Here is a 16,414-nt window from a genome sequence, read left to right on the forward strand (position 1 = left end):
TTCCCTTTTGAAATGTAAGACTGTATATGCTTCCACCACTCTTTCAGGCAGAGCGTTCGAGATCATAATGACTGAGTAAAACAAAATTCTCCTTATCTCATCACTGGCAGAAACCTTAAAAATTTTGTTCAGTTTGACAACCGAAAAAATTTTTTTTTCTGCAGGTGCTTATCTGTTAAATCATTTCACATTTGGGTACAAACAAGGTTCGATAAGATTAAGAATTTTCAGTTTTTGAGATAGTTATGATCGGCACGGTGGTACACAGTGTCCCTTCACACCAGCAGTGCTGTATAAAATCTTAACATACAGGAATATCTTATATACATTATAAATTCTCACTACTGATCAAAGATATACTTGTTAAACTGAATGCATAGACTTACTCAGTTGCACCATATTATTTCACTTCAGCTTTGTAACTTACGATAGCAGACAAACACAGACAGTTAAAGTTTTGAAGAGTTGGTTCAAAATGAAGACAACTGTATATATATGAAAGTATATGACTTCAATAAAACTTTGAGAATAAGTCATGGTTTCTCAAAATTGCCACATTTATAAGACACATTCTACCTCAATAATATGTAGAACTTGTTTGGAAAACTGAGGGGTTTGCAATTCCATGATCATAAATCAAAGTGGCTCAATGTCCCCTTAACCCACTCAGGGGTTAGGATTTGTCATTGTGTTTAACACATTTTGGTTAAACAACTCCCATTCCAATTTGCTCTTTAAGACTTGCAAAAGATTTCGTCGGCAAGTGTTTAAACTGCACATCTGTAAATCAGCAGACTCTTTGCAACAAAATATTTGCTCAGACCACCACAGAGTCTGTTAACAAGTGTAAAGTATATTCCAACATCATCAGTCCTGAAGGAGTTAAGAAGGTTCCAACCTGGCAACAGCTTGTTCAGAGTAAATCCTCTCATGGAAGGTTTTGTTGAACCGAATAAATTCAATTTTAAAATCCTTCCTTGATCTAAGCTTGCCTAAGTTCTCACTGCGGCCTGAGGACTCCTAGGTCAAGGTCAATAACAAAAGAAAGGAAAACCTGTCTCATTCCCATATTTCTTTACTGTGCTGTATAAGTCTTTATATCATTACAGTTTATTACATTTTGGTATCACAAAAATCCATGTGTTCTGTGAAACTGCCAATTACTTTCTCGGTCAGTTCTTTCATCAGTCAGTACATTAGAATCACAAGTATTGACAGAACCAGATTTAACAAAGGCAGTGTAATAATTTTATCTGTAAAACTACAAGGTTAATAATAACTTAATGCCAGTGCCATGTCAACTCACCACTGGGATTGGGACTACTTCTGTTTGACCACACTGAGTTCTTTGTAGCAACCAGTTCTATGCACCCATACCAATAACAGGCCTCACAACAACTGCAGATTCTAATTACTTATACATGACTTGCTAGAAGTCTATTATACGTGACATTAGGTCCATTCTGTGAGAGTTGCTGTTCAATGCATCCTATCTTAAGTTGTCTTTCATGACCATGCTGTGCCCCCTCAAACAAATCAAGCACTTTCAGAAGAAGGGTGGGGAGGTGGTGGGGGAAGTGGTTCTGGTAAAAATTGTCAATATGTAAATTGTCAATATGTAAATTGTCAATATGTACTGGTTGGGGGGGGACACAGTGTCGATTGTTATCTCTTAAAAAAAACTGTCACAAAGAAACAATCATCCATGTTACAAAGACGGAAATCCATTGGCAAACCCAAGAAATCACATTTTGGGGCGAATTACAGAATAATTACACATATACTTAGATCACAAGCATTCAATGAAGCTGACAATATTTTGAGGATTTAAGATGTTGGTGTTGTGCCTGTCTCCAAGAAACCAGGATAATTCGGACATTCAAATGCAAAACTGCACCATTTGGAGAGTGTAATGCAGTCTGTTCTGGTCAGTATTACTAATTCTGAAAAGGATTCCCTGGCCCAGACATTAGACACTTAATACCTAAATCTGTTTCCAAATGTAAAGCACCAAACAAAAGCATGCTGTATAGATGAAATGTGTCTCTACTGGTGTAAAAATAATTACAACAGATATGCCTGCCTCATAGAATTGATAAGCCTCTCTGCTGACTGCCACACTCAACGCAAGTCATTAAAAACACATATCAATCCCTTCCATGCTCTCCACATACAATATAGCAAGCATACTATAGAACTACAATTATGGGACATCTTTGAAGTAGATGCATCTCAACCAATTTACTACACATCAGAAGAACATTAAAGAAGCAGTTCCCATTTGTTGGTGAGTGTTGGGTGTATTAATTATCGCAAACCATTCAGCAACAAAATCGACACAACAGTCCCTTTGTTCATCTTGGTCTTCATAATTCATGTCTTTACTGAAGTCCCTGCAGCAGCAAATATAGTTTTTTTTTGCCAGACCAGCTACAGCAAGCCCATTGCATTTTTTTTTAAAGGAGCTAAAATTTAAAACAGTCGGTTACCTAAAAAAGAAGTAAAGATAAGAAAAACACAGAGCATGAAAAGGCAATGCTACTATCATGTTGTTTAAGGGAAATCAAAGCCAAAAATGATTTGGTAGGATTTCTGTTCCTTATGGTTCCCTTCCCATTTTCTGTTGTCTACTTTATCTTTGGCTTGATGTGATTTATAAACTCACCAGCTCACTGGAATAATTAGCCCACTGTCATTTTGGTGAAGTGCCTCTTGAGATTCATGGCATCAGTCTGAATACAACATTCCTTTTTATCTGACTGAGAACCTTCCAGAGTTGGGAGGCTGAGAAAGAGAGATGAAAGGCAACATGACTTCTCCAGAATTTTTCAGGGAAGGGAACATGCTAAATTTAAACAAATTTCCAACAAATAATAAATCATACTTGAACCTGGCACAGTCTTCTTAAACTGAGGACAGCATGGACAAATTGAAGATAAGGCTAAGAATTCAATCTGGATCTTTTTTAAGTTTGTAAGTTTACACACAAGCCTGGGAACTTGTGTTAACATCGTTCAAAGACTTAATGCATTCAAACTAAATTCCTCTCTCCACTATTTTAACAAAGGCTAGCCCATTTGAAATAAGCAGACAACTGCCCCATTGAAATAGTGGAGAGAGGAATTAAATATGATCATTTGTGTAATGTAATTATTCCCACTAATGTTCGGGCTGTAGTCACATTTCAAACAGGATTATATTTAAATCCCGCACTTTTCGAATTTTGTTGAAATGCCCTTTTAACAGCATAATTTTTCTAACAGCAACTTGTGTTTATATAGCACCTACAATATCACAAAATGGCCCCTAAAATGCTTCACAGGAACATTGTCAAACAAAATTTGACAGGAGGAGATATCAGGACAGGTGAGCAAAAGCTTGGGCAAGGAAGTAGGTTTTGAGAAGTGTCTTAAAGGAAGAGAATGAGGTAGAAAGACAGGGAGGTTTCGCCCAGCATCTGAAGGCACGGGTGCCAAAGCTGGACTGACTGAAACTGGGGATGAGCAAGGTGCTACACTGGAGCAGCACTGAGATCTCCAGGAATTGTAGGATTGAAAGACATTTACTGAAAAAGTGCGGGGTGTGAACATTGAGGGATTTGAAAACAAGAATGAGAATTTTCAAACCAAAGCAAAAGATATTCCACACAGTTCGATCATCCAGACCAATCACATCATCAGATTGCTGATTTCTAGCAAAGCATGATTAAATAAGATTGCAGTGTAGGATACAGGCTTTTGTTATCATGTGTTGAACATTTAATTAGATTAATCTATGAAGAATTGTTACTTGGGCTAAGAACTGGCGGTCTGAGACAAACCCAAAAAATACCAATGCATTCAGATGATAAAGAAGTCGCACAAGAATCATTAGTGAATCAATACTAAAAAGGAAATATTTTGAAATTAATGATGCATTGCCTTTGGGCTTATTATCCCCTCTTTTACATGCTCGAATGTACAGAGTTAGACAGAGCTGGCCTGAAAACAATATCTTGCATGCTCAGATGGTAAGGAGCTTTATGTATAAAAAAGATACATAATGCTCTATTCACTTGTTTTCAAATATAAATTGTGCAATGTAGCACCTTTTACTAAAGTTAGGGTTAGGTTTAGAGCTAGCTAACATTACCTAAAGCTCCTACAGTCAGTTTGATTAAAAGTGCAAAAGGTTAAGCTTTATTCACCAGCCATTGAAGACAATAACTGGTTTTCCAGTTGATATGTCCCAATGTAAACAGAGCCATTTCAATTTGTGATTCATAGTGTTAAACAGATGCTTCTTGTTAGAGGCTTACGAGTGAAGAAAACATGACACTGGTGCTGAGAAAATCAGTTATTCATATCATACCAATGCAAATTGCAATTTTATGTACTTCTAAGTGCTGTTATGTGTTAAAGTGTTTTTATAGCTTGTTACATCAGTTTTCATGGATTAATCCAATTGTCAATGGACAATATGTTATTCTGAGGTCTAAGACCAGAAGGTAAAGTTTACATACAGTTAACTAAGTCGAGTTGCTGATAAGTGGAACTAGCAATGGCCGTAATTGTTAATATCGATTTTTTCAGTTGTAGATCAAGATGTGGAACTATTAAACATTAATGACTAACTATTAAACGTAGGGCTAGTGCTGTGTTATGGTAATATCCCTGCCTCTAGGCTAGAAGAGTTTAAGTCCCATGTCCCCCCAGACATGGATTGTAACAAACACATTAATTGCTGGAGAAACTCAGCAGGCCGATGGAGAGAGAAACAGAGTTAACATTTTGCGTTGAGTATGACTCTTCTTCAGTGAGTAAGCTCACAGACTCAGTGAGTTCCTACAGCATTTTCTGTATTTATTTCAGTTTTCCAACATCTGCAAAATTTTGCTGTTACTCATGTAATATGTTAGAACAGTTTGATTAAAGTTATCTAGAGTGGAAGGTAAGTTAAATCTTGAATATTATGTATCTGTAACAGTGCAGAGGTAATAACAGAAATCGCTGAAAATTCTCAGCAGGTCTAGCAGCATCTGTGGAGAGAATTCAGAGTTAACGTTTCAGGTCCAGTGACATTTATTCAGCAGAGCGAAGATAACATCATTTTGGAGGTACATTTCTAACACATTCATTCTAATATTATTTAACATGGGAAGCAATTATTACATAAACATCTGTAGGAGGGACTCTACAAAATGAAAATAAATTCTCTCTTCATTTTCCATGAAACAGAAAGACTTCAGACACCTGAATTTCTGTCAGTCCTCCTCATCTGCAATGTGACTTGGCAAAAATACCCTTTTGTGAAGAATCTTGATAAAGACAAGACAAAGAAACAATGACTGTAAACAAAATTCTTATTACAACCAAAACAGAAATACAAATAAAATGTGGAAATTCTTGATAGCTGAAGTAGAAGCAGAAAGTGCCAGAGATACACACAAGTATCCAATAGGACCTGTAAAGAGAAATGTTTGGCTATTATTTCAGGCATGTGACTGTTCCTCAAAGGAGTAAAGAAGGTTATTATAACAGTCCGTCTTAATATCAACAAGCACTCAGTTCCAGTCTGTCCACTAGAACTTGGACATTCCAATTTTACACAATGCTGTGAAGCAAAGTGAATCTGTGCGCCTCCCAATCAAATGTCACACCAGAAACTCCCTTCTGTATTTTATGAACACAGGCAAAACACTGGGCACTTTCAAAAAGACCGCTGGTTGAGATAACTTGTTACCATTGAGACAAAGAAATGCCTCACGTTTATGGAGTACCTTTTACAAACACAGGACATCCCAAACCAACAAAGTTCTTTTCTAAAATGTAGTTACTGTTGCAGTTAATGTGGGGAACATGACAGTTAATTTGCAAACAGCAACCACAAACGTCAAGATGATAATGGCTAGAGAATCTATTGTTGCGATGTTGATTGAGAGATAAATAGTAGCCAAGGCACTGCGGATAAATCTCTTACTCCATTCCAAAGTACCAGAGATGTCACCGTATAAGTTGATTTTGATGTCCTGAAAAGTCTCTCCAAAAGGGAATTGATTTTAAACGTATAAAAGGCACCACCATTGTGGTTGTGGGGGCTTGTCATTGTTGTTCATTTTCCAGACCCATGTAAGCACATCTTAAAAGCACATGCATTTTTGTAACATGCCATCACTGTGATCCATGGCCTGCTATGTGATTGCTTGTTTGTTCCCTTGTACCCATGTAAAAGGTGCCAGTAAGTAAAACATGGATTGGTGGGTGAAAATTTTAGACCAACTATTAATTCCATGGCAGGAAAGGGCTAGTTAACTTATATGTTGAGTATTTTCTCAATGTATATATATTTATGCATTATCACCTTGTTAAAAGCCCAATTCATTAGAATTAAGTTAGCCTTCTCCAGTTAACCTCTGCCTAGTTGAGAAACAACGTCAGGAATCATATGACACCAAGTTATAATCCAACAGTTATAGTTACCTGAAGAAGAAGTAAGACTCCAAAAGCTTGTGTTTTGAAATAAACCTGTTGGACTATAACTTGGTGTCGTGTGATTTCTGACCTTGTCCACCCCAGTCCAACACCGGCCCCTCCACATCATAGTTGAGAAACACAAAGCTTCAAATACCCAATACCAGACAGCAGGGTGTGTAGCCAATAGCCTTCACTTCTTCTTGGACTTGTTGCTTTGTCCATATAGTGGCTTAGCACTAAAGATGCTTCAAGACACTGTAAGCTCTCCAAGTACAGTTGAGGCATCTAAATGGAGGAAGCAGGCTGTGTCCCTGAGCCACAGAACAGTGCAAGTGGCTAACAGCAAAGAGGATAGGTTTGGCTAAGGACCCTGAATTAACTGGTAAATTTTGTACAATCTTATAAATCAGCAAATACCAGAGTACAATTTCTGAACAGGCAATCACTCCAAACAGTCCCTGGAGTTATTGGGGTCACTTGAGTCCAGCTTCCATGTTCACATTCCGAAGTTGGTGGAATGGTGGTTTGTGCACCTCACCCATTAGTTATTCGAATGTTTAGCAAGGACCAGGAAACGACCCTCAGCATAACAAAAACTAAAAACCTGACATCGAGCTGGTAACCCTTCTCACACTTTGGTTATCTGTCCTACATTCATCGCTTGCAAAGCTTCAAACAAATGTTTGACATAATGTAAGAGTTAGAGTTTATAAGAACGAGAGGTGATCTAATTGAGGTACATTAAAATGCTAAAGGGAATTGACAGAGTAGACACAGACAGGATGTCTCCTCATGTCGGACAATCCAGATAAAATAGTTTTATGATAAGGGGCAGCAGATTTACAAAAGAGTTGCAGAGGAATTACCTCTCTCAAAGAATCTTGAATCTATGGAATTCCCTCCCCTAGAGTGTGGTGGATGCTGGAACATTGAGTAAATTTAGGAGGAGATGGACGGATTTTCAATTAGTAATGAGTTGAAGGGTTATGGGATCAGGGAGGAAAGTGGAGTTGAGGCGAAGATGAGATCAGCCATGATTGTCTTAAATTACAGAGCAGGCTCGAGGGGTGAATGGCCTACTCCTGCTCCTAGTTCTTCTGTATTTTTTAATCCATTCACAGAATGAGCGTAGCTCTGATTGGGCCAGCAATTTTTGCACATCCCTAATTGTTAACATAACCACATTGCTGTGGGTCTGGAGTCACATGTCAGCCAGACCAGGTAAGAAGGGCAGTATTCTTCCCGAAAGCACATTAGTGAACCAGATGGGTTTTTCCCCAACGATTGGCAATGGTTACATGGTCATTGTTAGACTCTTAATCTCAGATTTTTATTAAATTCAAATTCCACCATCTGCCATGGCAGGATTTGAGCCCAGGTCCCCAGTTCATTACCTGGAATAACAGTGCAGTGATAATGCTAAAAGGCTAACTCCTCTTAGATGTAAACCACCAGCTCCTGGCATTAAAATAAATTAGCGTGTGCTCAGAGACAGGGGGCAGTGCTCTTCAGTGCTGGCTCATCAGGCAGCTGCCCTCTGTAGATGCAAGGTGGACCTAGAAAGATGAGAGAAGACTGAGGGAGCAGCTCCTGAACACTTCAGTTAATGAGCAGGATGAGTGCATCACAAGCTACCAAGATCAACACCCTCTATACTAATGGCCATCTGTCCTGTAGCATCAGGAAAACACGTCCAGCCATCATGGATTATATACTTTTCCTGCCTGTTCAGTTTATTGATTATATGTTAACTGCTGCTTCCTAACAAACTTAAATAAACTACCTTAAAATTATCTAAGAACAGTCGACTGCCTGCCTTAGCTATCAGTGGATCCCAAACCCAAAATCTCAACTGACATTTTTCTTTAATTCATACATGGGATGAGGGCATTGCTGGCCAGGCAGCATTTATTGCCCATCCCTAATTGCCCAGAGGGCAGTTAATAGTCAACCACATTGCTGTGGGTCTGGAGTCACATGTAGGCCAGACCAGGTAAGGATGGCAGTTTCCTTCCCGAAAGGAAATTAGTGAACCAGATGGGTTTGACAATGGATTCACGGTCATCATTAGCTTCTTAACCCAGGTTTTGTTTTTATTCAATTCAAGTTTCGTCATGTGACATGGACAGGTTTTGAAACCAGGTCCCCAGAACATTAGCTGGGTCTCTGGATTAACATTTCAGCAATAATACCACTGGGCCATCACCTCCCCCAGGTGCACAGAACAGCACACATAGCAAAGGGGAGAGAGGCCTAGGGGAGGAAGCGTAAGCTAGTGTCTCTGCAGGGGGTGAGGTTACTGTCTCTGCAGGGGGTGAGGTTACTGTCTGTACAGGGGGTGAGGTTACTGTCTGTACAGGGGGTGAGGTTACTGTCCACACAGGGGCTGAGGTTACTGTCTCTGCAGGGGGTGAGATTACTGTCTCTGCAGGGGGTGAGGTTACTGTCCACACAGGGGGTGAGGTTACTGTCCACACAGGGGGTGAGGTTACTGTCTCTGCAGGGGGTAGGCCACAGTCAATCCGTTGGTGAGCCCTGCTATATACAGCTCATGTCTGGGGATTTGTCTGGCAGTACTGTGTTGCACTAACACACTCCTGACCTGGAATATGACCCCTTCCCAAAGCATACATACAACTGTGTCTCTGTGCCTTGCAGAATTGGCTACCTGCTACTCAGAGTGACTAACCCTGATGTCCGCTCCTCAGTGGCACCACCATCATCCCTCCTCTGAGGAAATAGCCTGGGGAGGGATGTGTCAGGAAACCCATATGCTGACTGGTGACGCTAACTTAGCTACTTGGCCACCACCATTGCTGCCCTCTCCCTAAAACCCCTGACAATTACCTCAGCTTCACTCTCTATAGATATTGCCTAGCTCACTAAGTGTTTGCAGCATTGAATTGTATCCGCTGTACAAGACAAAAAAAAAGGCCATTCTACCCAACAATTCCAGCGGTTAAACTCCACACTAGCTTCTACCCATCTTGCTTCATCGAATGTGCCCAGTGTATCCAGCCAGACCCATCTATTCTCAAATTTATTTAGCTCCTGTCTAAATATGTCTAGCCAAGAGTGACTCAACTATTCAAATGGTCATGCATTTCATGTTCTTCTCACTCCGGGTGAAGGGATTTCTTCTGTAATCTCAGTATGCTAATCTCTATGAGAAAATGATAAACCAAAATAACCCAAAATGAAGAAATCAGCAACAAAATTTCACTTTACGTAACTTTTAACATGAATCAGAATCAACGTGAATGAGATTTAAACTAACAGGTAAAATACTGTTGGTACAGACTATAAAATACACATGGAATAATGGACACAGCGAAGGTCATTCTTGCGGATCTTACAAGTCATCCATTCTACCTATATGCCACAAATTTCATGCACCCAATTTTTCCAAGCTCAGAACCTCCCGGGGTAGAATTCCAGTCCCTTTCCTTCAAGGATTTAGCAAATTTCCTGCAGGCAGCAGCTTTCTCATGGATAGTTTTGATGGTAATCTTCTACACAACAGGGTACTTCTTTGTGGAGGATTCTCAGCTCCCATCAGTTGTGGTGACATAGATTAACAAGTACTACATCCTTCACACAATGAAGTCTGGGCTCATTGCCACTTAAAAGTGAAAGAAAAAGTAACAGCTTCCTAAATGCAACTTGCATTCATTGAGGAATCGAGCTGTCTAGCTCAGTTCGCTGACCTTCTCCTCTCACCAACTCCACTGTTTCCTCTTGTCTGGCCAACAGCCTCTGCATCTTAACTTCTTTCTTGATGATACTGCTTCCAGGTCAAGGGTTGTTGGTTCACATGGATCAGTAGTTCTTATTATCCAAAAATATTACAACACCTTTATAATCAATTCAAATCCTTAAACAGTCATTTCAAATTTATTTAAGACCAATTACAAATTCTGTAAATATTTTAAAGTAATTACAAATTTTCCTTACTATTGTTACTGCCATGGTCATCATGTCTATTTAATTAATTGGTAAATATCCTGTATTTGTAACCTCTAATTTTGATTACCTTACAAATGGAAAATATTTCGCTGCGTCTCATTTTCTGTCTTTGTTTCAAATTCATGTCATCAAGTAAGTAGGATGCCAGCTGGTTACATTGTCTGGTGGGGTGGGGGTAGAATGCAGCTAGGTAGGGTGCTATGTGGGTGGTATGCCATGGAAAAAAGGCACAGGGACAAGTGCATAGAATGCCAGGGAGCATGATAGAAAGGGGTCTAGGTAAGTGAGACAGTGTTTAAGATAGATCAGTGGAGTGGGCAAAATTGCTCAAGTGGCAGGAGAGAGGGAGGATGTTTCACTTCTGGTTGGGGGGGGCGTTCAGTAGGGTCCAGGTTTGTTGCAATGTTGGTAGGACGGCTGTCGGGTTGGGTCCAACAGTGGCAGTGGGGTATAAGGCGAGAGAAGGTGCAGGCATTGTGCCTAGTGCTGACAGCAGGCTGTTGTGCAGGGATTGGAAGTCAGGTAAAGACTGATGCTGGTGTGGGGCTTAGGCATGGCTCTGGCCAGGAGAAGGGGATCAGTACCTGGCTCTGGATCCAGTGGCGATGGGATCAGGTCAGGTCCAATGGTGAGAACGGAGGACTTGATTGCATTGGGTCCAATGGGAATCTCAAGGGGTTGGGTTGGGTCTGGTAGTGGCAGCAGGTGGTCTTCAGGTACAAATTAGGCCAGGGGTATCAGCTCCTCATGGAGCTGGGTTCCCAGTAGTGGGGTTATTGGTTCTTGTGGGGGTTGGGGTAGAGGGATCAGGCCTGGGGAGGTATTGGATATAGTGACAGTGTCAGATCCCTGAGGTGCTAACAGTCCCAGGGGATGGGCATGTGCGAGGTTAGGGTCTGCTGGGTGTAAATGTTGTGGGAGAGGTGCCTTTGGGGGTGTGTGACATAACCATGGGAACAGTCAAATAGTCACTCGGGAGTTAGACTGGGTATTTAATTGTCTAACTTTTCATTAGTAACTTTATTTAAAATTTTGTCGGAGTCATCTAAAGTCTCCAATTTCTGTGAAGGACTCAGTGTATTCCAGGGGTAAAGGAGTTGCTCTGTGGAATCCTCAACTTTTTGGAAAGTTTGGCTATGATGGTGATTCCACAGGGTCCCCATGCTCAACTCCCATCGACACTGGAATAACAACTGTCTGACCGATCTGGGCCATTGTAATTGAAAGGTACCGTGCTCCATGTGGAACATCAGGCAACAAAGCCCAGAGTTCAGTGTAGCCTGAAAAGAAGGACCAAAAAGGATCATATCCAACTTTTATTTTCCCCACCAATTAGCGCTCAGATCATACAGAGAGAATGGCTACTCTAATATTTGTCCACCCTGTTTATTTATGTACCCTGTCTCCTCAGCAATTAAGATGGTAACTTCAAATGCCCAAGGACAAGTGTAGAGGCATGAAATAGGAACCAAAATATGTTTAAAATCAAAACACTGCGATGCTGGAAATGTGAAATAAAAACAGAAAATGCTGGAGAAACACATCAGGTCTTGCAGCATCTGAAGAGAATGAAGCACAGTTAACACATCAGATCCATTGTGTCTCTTCGCTGAATCCCCACAGTTTGGAAGCAAGCCATTCGGCCCATCCAAATGAGCACCTCACCTAGAACCACTCCCCTGCCCCTGCATTTCCCATGGAAAATCCACTTCACCTGTACATCCCTGGATACTATGGGCAATTTAGCATGACCAATCCATCTAGCCTGCACATACAGCATACAGCACAGAAACAGACCCTTCTGTTCTACCAGTCCATGCCTAACATAATCCCAAACTAAACTAGCCCCACCTGCCTGCCCGGTCCATGTCCCTCCAAATTTTTCCTACTCATGTACTTAGCCAAATATTCTTTTAAATGTTGTAATTATACCCACACATACACCACTTCCTCAGGAAGTTCATTCTACACATGAATCACCCCCTGTGTAACCTGTGGGAGGAAATCTGATTGCCCACAGACACAGGGAGAATGTGCAAACTTCACACAGACAGTCACCTGTGGCTGGAATCGAACCTGGGTCCCTGGTGCTGTGAGGCAGCAGGGCTAACTACTGAGCTACCATGACACTCGTCTTCAGAGCTGGGTCCATGGAATCAGACAGTGCAGAGGAGGCTGATCAAGTACGCACTGACAAAAACTGGTCAAAATCCATACTTGCCCCACTTTCCAACACTTCACTCATAGTTTTGAATTTTATGACATTTTAAGTGCTCTTCCAAGTCCCTTTTAAATGTTGTGAGGTTTTCCGAGTGAAATCCTGTTGTGTTCCCCCAACATTTTCTGGTTTTATTCCAAGATATGCTTTATTTTATTGAAGATACACGAAACATAATTTTCTCTTCTAACAAAATGTCATACTTTTCCAGTAAGTATTAACTCTCAACACAGTGTGTGAAAAATTAAAACTAGCAACAATATTTTATGAAACACTTGATTTCAAAATTTGAGTACTCAAAAGAAATATTTATTCTTTTTGTGAAGAGAATAGGAAGTCAGTGTTTGCTAAACAGGTTTCAACCATTGCATGCATTTACCTCAATTAACAACTATAAAAACATAATATCTGCAATCTAATAATCTAAACTAAAATTAGGATGACAATGGATTAGCACTTGTTATTGACCAACTTTGCACATTCATCATAAATGAAAACTTGTAATTTTTGTAAAATAGCATTGTAACTATACATTGAACAATAATTCTTTCAGATGAAAAAAATACCATAAAATTGTGGAATTAGAGCATAAAGTTATAACCAACAATTCCTGTTCAACCTTTACTACCCCACATTGTTTCCAATATGACTAGTACTGTAAAAACCTGCTGCTAATTTGTGACCAAATAAGTTTCCCCTTTTTTAACCAAAGGGCATTATTCATGAAACTTTCAGCCATGAAATTTCTTATTGTCAATGCTTAGATGTGGAAATGTCAAGCATTCATGCAAACCAAAGGCATGAAAAATTGATAAAATTACAGTCTGTTCATGGAGTAAAGAGGGGGTGAATAAAACAAATTGGTTTTTAGTCTGCATCTGTAAGCATTCTGGTGGTAGTTTTCAACAGGTGAAATCCTCCACTGGTGGACTGCTAAATGGATAAAGAGCATGGTGACCTCAGAGAGAATTTCAATGAGTGGGGTTGAGGTTGCTTGCCATTGTCATTAGCCAATAGCTAGATGTTGTAAAACGGTATTTAAAGGGATGCTTTCAAATATTTAGCAAAACAACTGTGGCTTTTTTAAAACATGAATGGCATTTGCTTATTTTAAATACTGGTGTTTGTTTGCTGCTTAATTTGGCTTTCAATGGTCTTTTTTACAAAACTGCCGCAGTTTCTTAAATAATGTTTCATGCATTTTAAGTAAAACCAGTTAGTGTGAAATCAACTAACAAATAAATAAAAGGACTAAAGATATTACCCTAATTTGAGGGAACCTCTGTTACAGAACAAATTTAATAGTTGCAAAATTATAAGACCTTATGTTCAAAATGTATACAGTTGAACAAGGTACCACAGCAGATCTGATTCTTACAAATTGAAGTGCAGCACTTCGTTTGATTAAGCTTAAAAATCATGGTCGAAGGACGATGTTGTACCTAAACTGAAGCTCACGCCTTACGGGCCTGAAATTACCAGCAGCCTGAGTGCCAGTTGTTCTGGTCGGGGAAGTGGACAGATGTGGTGGTGAGGGACGGTTCAGGGGTGGAGAGAGAAAGCAGGTAGGGATAGCGTGGCTCTCGGGAGTCCAGGATCATGGCTAAGGGCAGCGTCCAAGATTTGAACAAACAGCTTTTTGGTGGTTAAAACCTACCTTCCAGAAGTCCCTCAAGTAGTCGATTAAGGGCCGGTTATTTGTAGAAACTGACCACTGTGGTCAAGAACAATTGAGTTTTGAAAAGCGGGTTTCAGCTCGGACTTACGCCCTCTCTATTTCCAAATGCAAAGGGACAAAAAACTGTCTCAGGGGCGCACTCTAGATATCTCCAGATAAACCTTTACCGACGTGATGGGTGGCGTAAAGGGGTCTCTGGATAAGTGCGCACACACCATTCGTCAGATTAGACGCTTAAGGCATCTTTTTTTCTAGATTTAAACTGACTCGTTTTCACAAACTCAGAGACGTACAAACCACCAGCAAAGAATACACGCATGCAATAATTTTTCTGCTATATCTCTGCACTTATTTTCTCATTTGTGGTCTTATAACCACTGGAACAGAAAACAAAATCCAACTTCTTGGCCTTTACGACAGAAATCGCTGAAACCAGGCCACCTGATGGGCTCACAGGGTTAATTAGGAAATCCCCATCAAGAGCTTGGAGGCCAGTATCGACTGTCAAAATCCCACGTTTCCCTCATTCACCTCTTTCAAGTGCAAAACAACCTGTGTCTGAAATTGTGCCAAAGAATAAAAGGGCACGCTACCACTGTGGGCTTTTACTTGAGCCTATTCAGAGCCGTGGTATTATGAATATAGCAAAATCTCAAATGAAACTTTTAATCTGCACATTGCATTCAGTCCAAAGAAAAAAAAGGCTTCCTTTTTACAATTTCCCCCACAAACCCTTTGTGTGGCTGTGGTCCTATAAAGCTCAGATTTTGCTGTGACCCAGCAAGGGTTTATTGCCACAGAAGGCTCTGCAACTAACCCTTTTGTCCTCAGGCACCTAAAAGCCCCCTTAGCCACAAGTAAGTTATGCAAATAGGATCTGAAAGCCAACTATCAAAATTGCCAACAGAATATTATCACACCAAGTAAACTTTCCAAACCTTGCCCTAATCTGCTTAATTACCCCAGTAACAAGCAGTGTTATTTCCTTTGCCTCTAACTGCCTGGAGTTAAATTCTTTTAGCAATTCAGTATATTTTTCTTTTTTTTGAATCTGATACAAACACTTTTGCACTCTCAACTGAATCACTTACAAAGTGTTACAAAAAAGGAGTGTAAGTGTGCCAATTAATTCAAAATTAGTTGTAAAAGAAATTCTCCAAAGATGTGTTTTAAAAACCTCTATCCCAAAAAGAAAGCAGCGGCGCTTGATGTTTTATGGGCTCAGTTGAGATTTTTCCAATATACTTTCTCCCTTTTTATCTGAATGCGGCATGATTTCATGACTGACTGAAATTGAAAAACACTTAAAAGATTGAGCTCTACCCCTTCAAGTGAGTATTTCTGTTATTTTCACTCCGAGCAGTAACACCTACATTGTATGCAAGAAGACAGAGATCATTCTGTGCTTCGGAAAAGCCATTCATTGACAGACAGCTGGAGAGGCCAAGTGTTCAGCTCCCCCTTCACTCATGGATGGGTTTTTTGCAAAGCCATCCCTGGAGGTTTTCCCTCCACGGATTCTGACAGAGAGAAAGTCTACCCGCTGAATTCACTTGAAATAAAAACAAGCAGATATTTTATCTGGTCCGCACTCCATTTTATTGCCATTTGAAATGGGAGGAAGGTGCCATTGGGGGCCCCTTATTTAGAGTGAGACAACAGAGAGAGATGGACAAAGACAGTAGCCAATTGGTTTTTACAGCCTTAATTTAGTATCAGTCCTGTCTAAGGGACTGGTGAATGAACTGCGCCATTCAAAGGAGATCTTTATAGAGTGGTCAGAGTTCAAAAGGTCTTGACTGAATGTTTGAAACCTTTCTACCCCCGGACTTGACCAATTGAGAGCCAAAGCAAATGCCACAGAAGCGCTGTGGCTGTTCCCTTCATGAAGTCTAAAAAGATGATCGGAAACCTTTAACCTTATCTATCTTTCCTTTTACACTATTATACCTACACCTTCCCCACTATTGTACCTCTTATTTACCAATGATTACTGTTCAGTAAATTATCTTAAGAGCTGCTTTTGTAAGGGATTCTTTCTCCCCATCATGAATTTTGAGCAAGCTAGTTGTTTTTTCACTCGCTCATAATTTCACTTCA

The 16,414-nt window shown here is 40.2% G+C and overlaps 1 long non-coding RNA gene across 1 annotated transcript; it reads right to left on the reverse strand.

Moving 5' to 3' along the window:
• Positions 1-1,924: 1,924 nt before the first annotated feature.
• LOC125485255 lies at positions 1,925-14,465 on the reverse strand. The gene is made up of 3 exons (XR_007263991.1): positions 14,294-14,465; positions 2,666-2,784; positions 1,925-2,489 (listed from the first exon to the last, which is right to left on the reverse strand). It is a non-coding gene; the product is annotated as an uncharacterized LOC125485255 (long non-coding RNA).
• Positions 14,466-16,414: the final 1,949 nt, after the last annotated feature.

The sequence above is a fragment of the Rhincodon typus genome, chromosome 17 (genome assembly GCF_021869965.1).
Source record: "Rhincodon typus isolate 14 chromosome 17, sRhiTyp1.1, whole genome shotgun sequence".
In the NCBI taxonomy this organism is placed as follows: Eukaryota; Metazoa; Chordata; class Chondrichthyes; order Orectolobiformes; family Rhincodontidae; genus Rhincodon; species Rhincodon typus.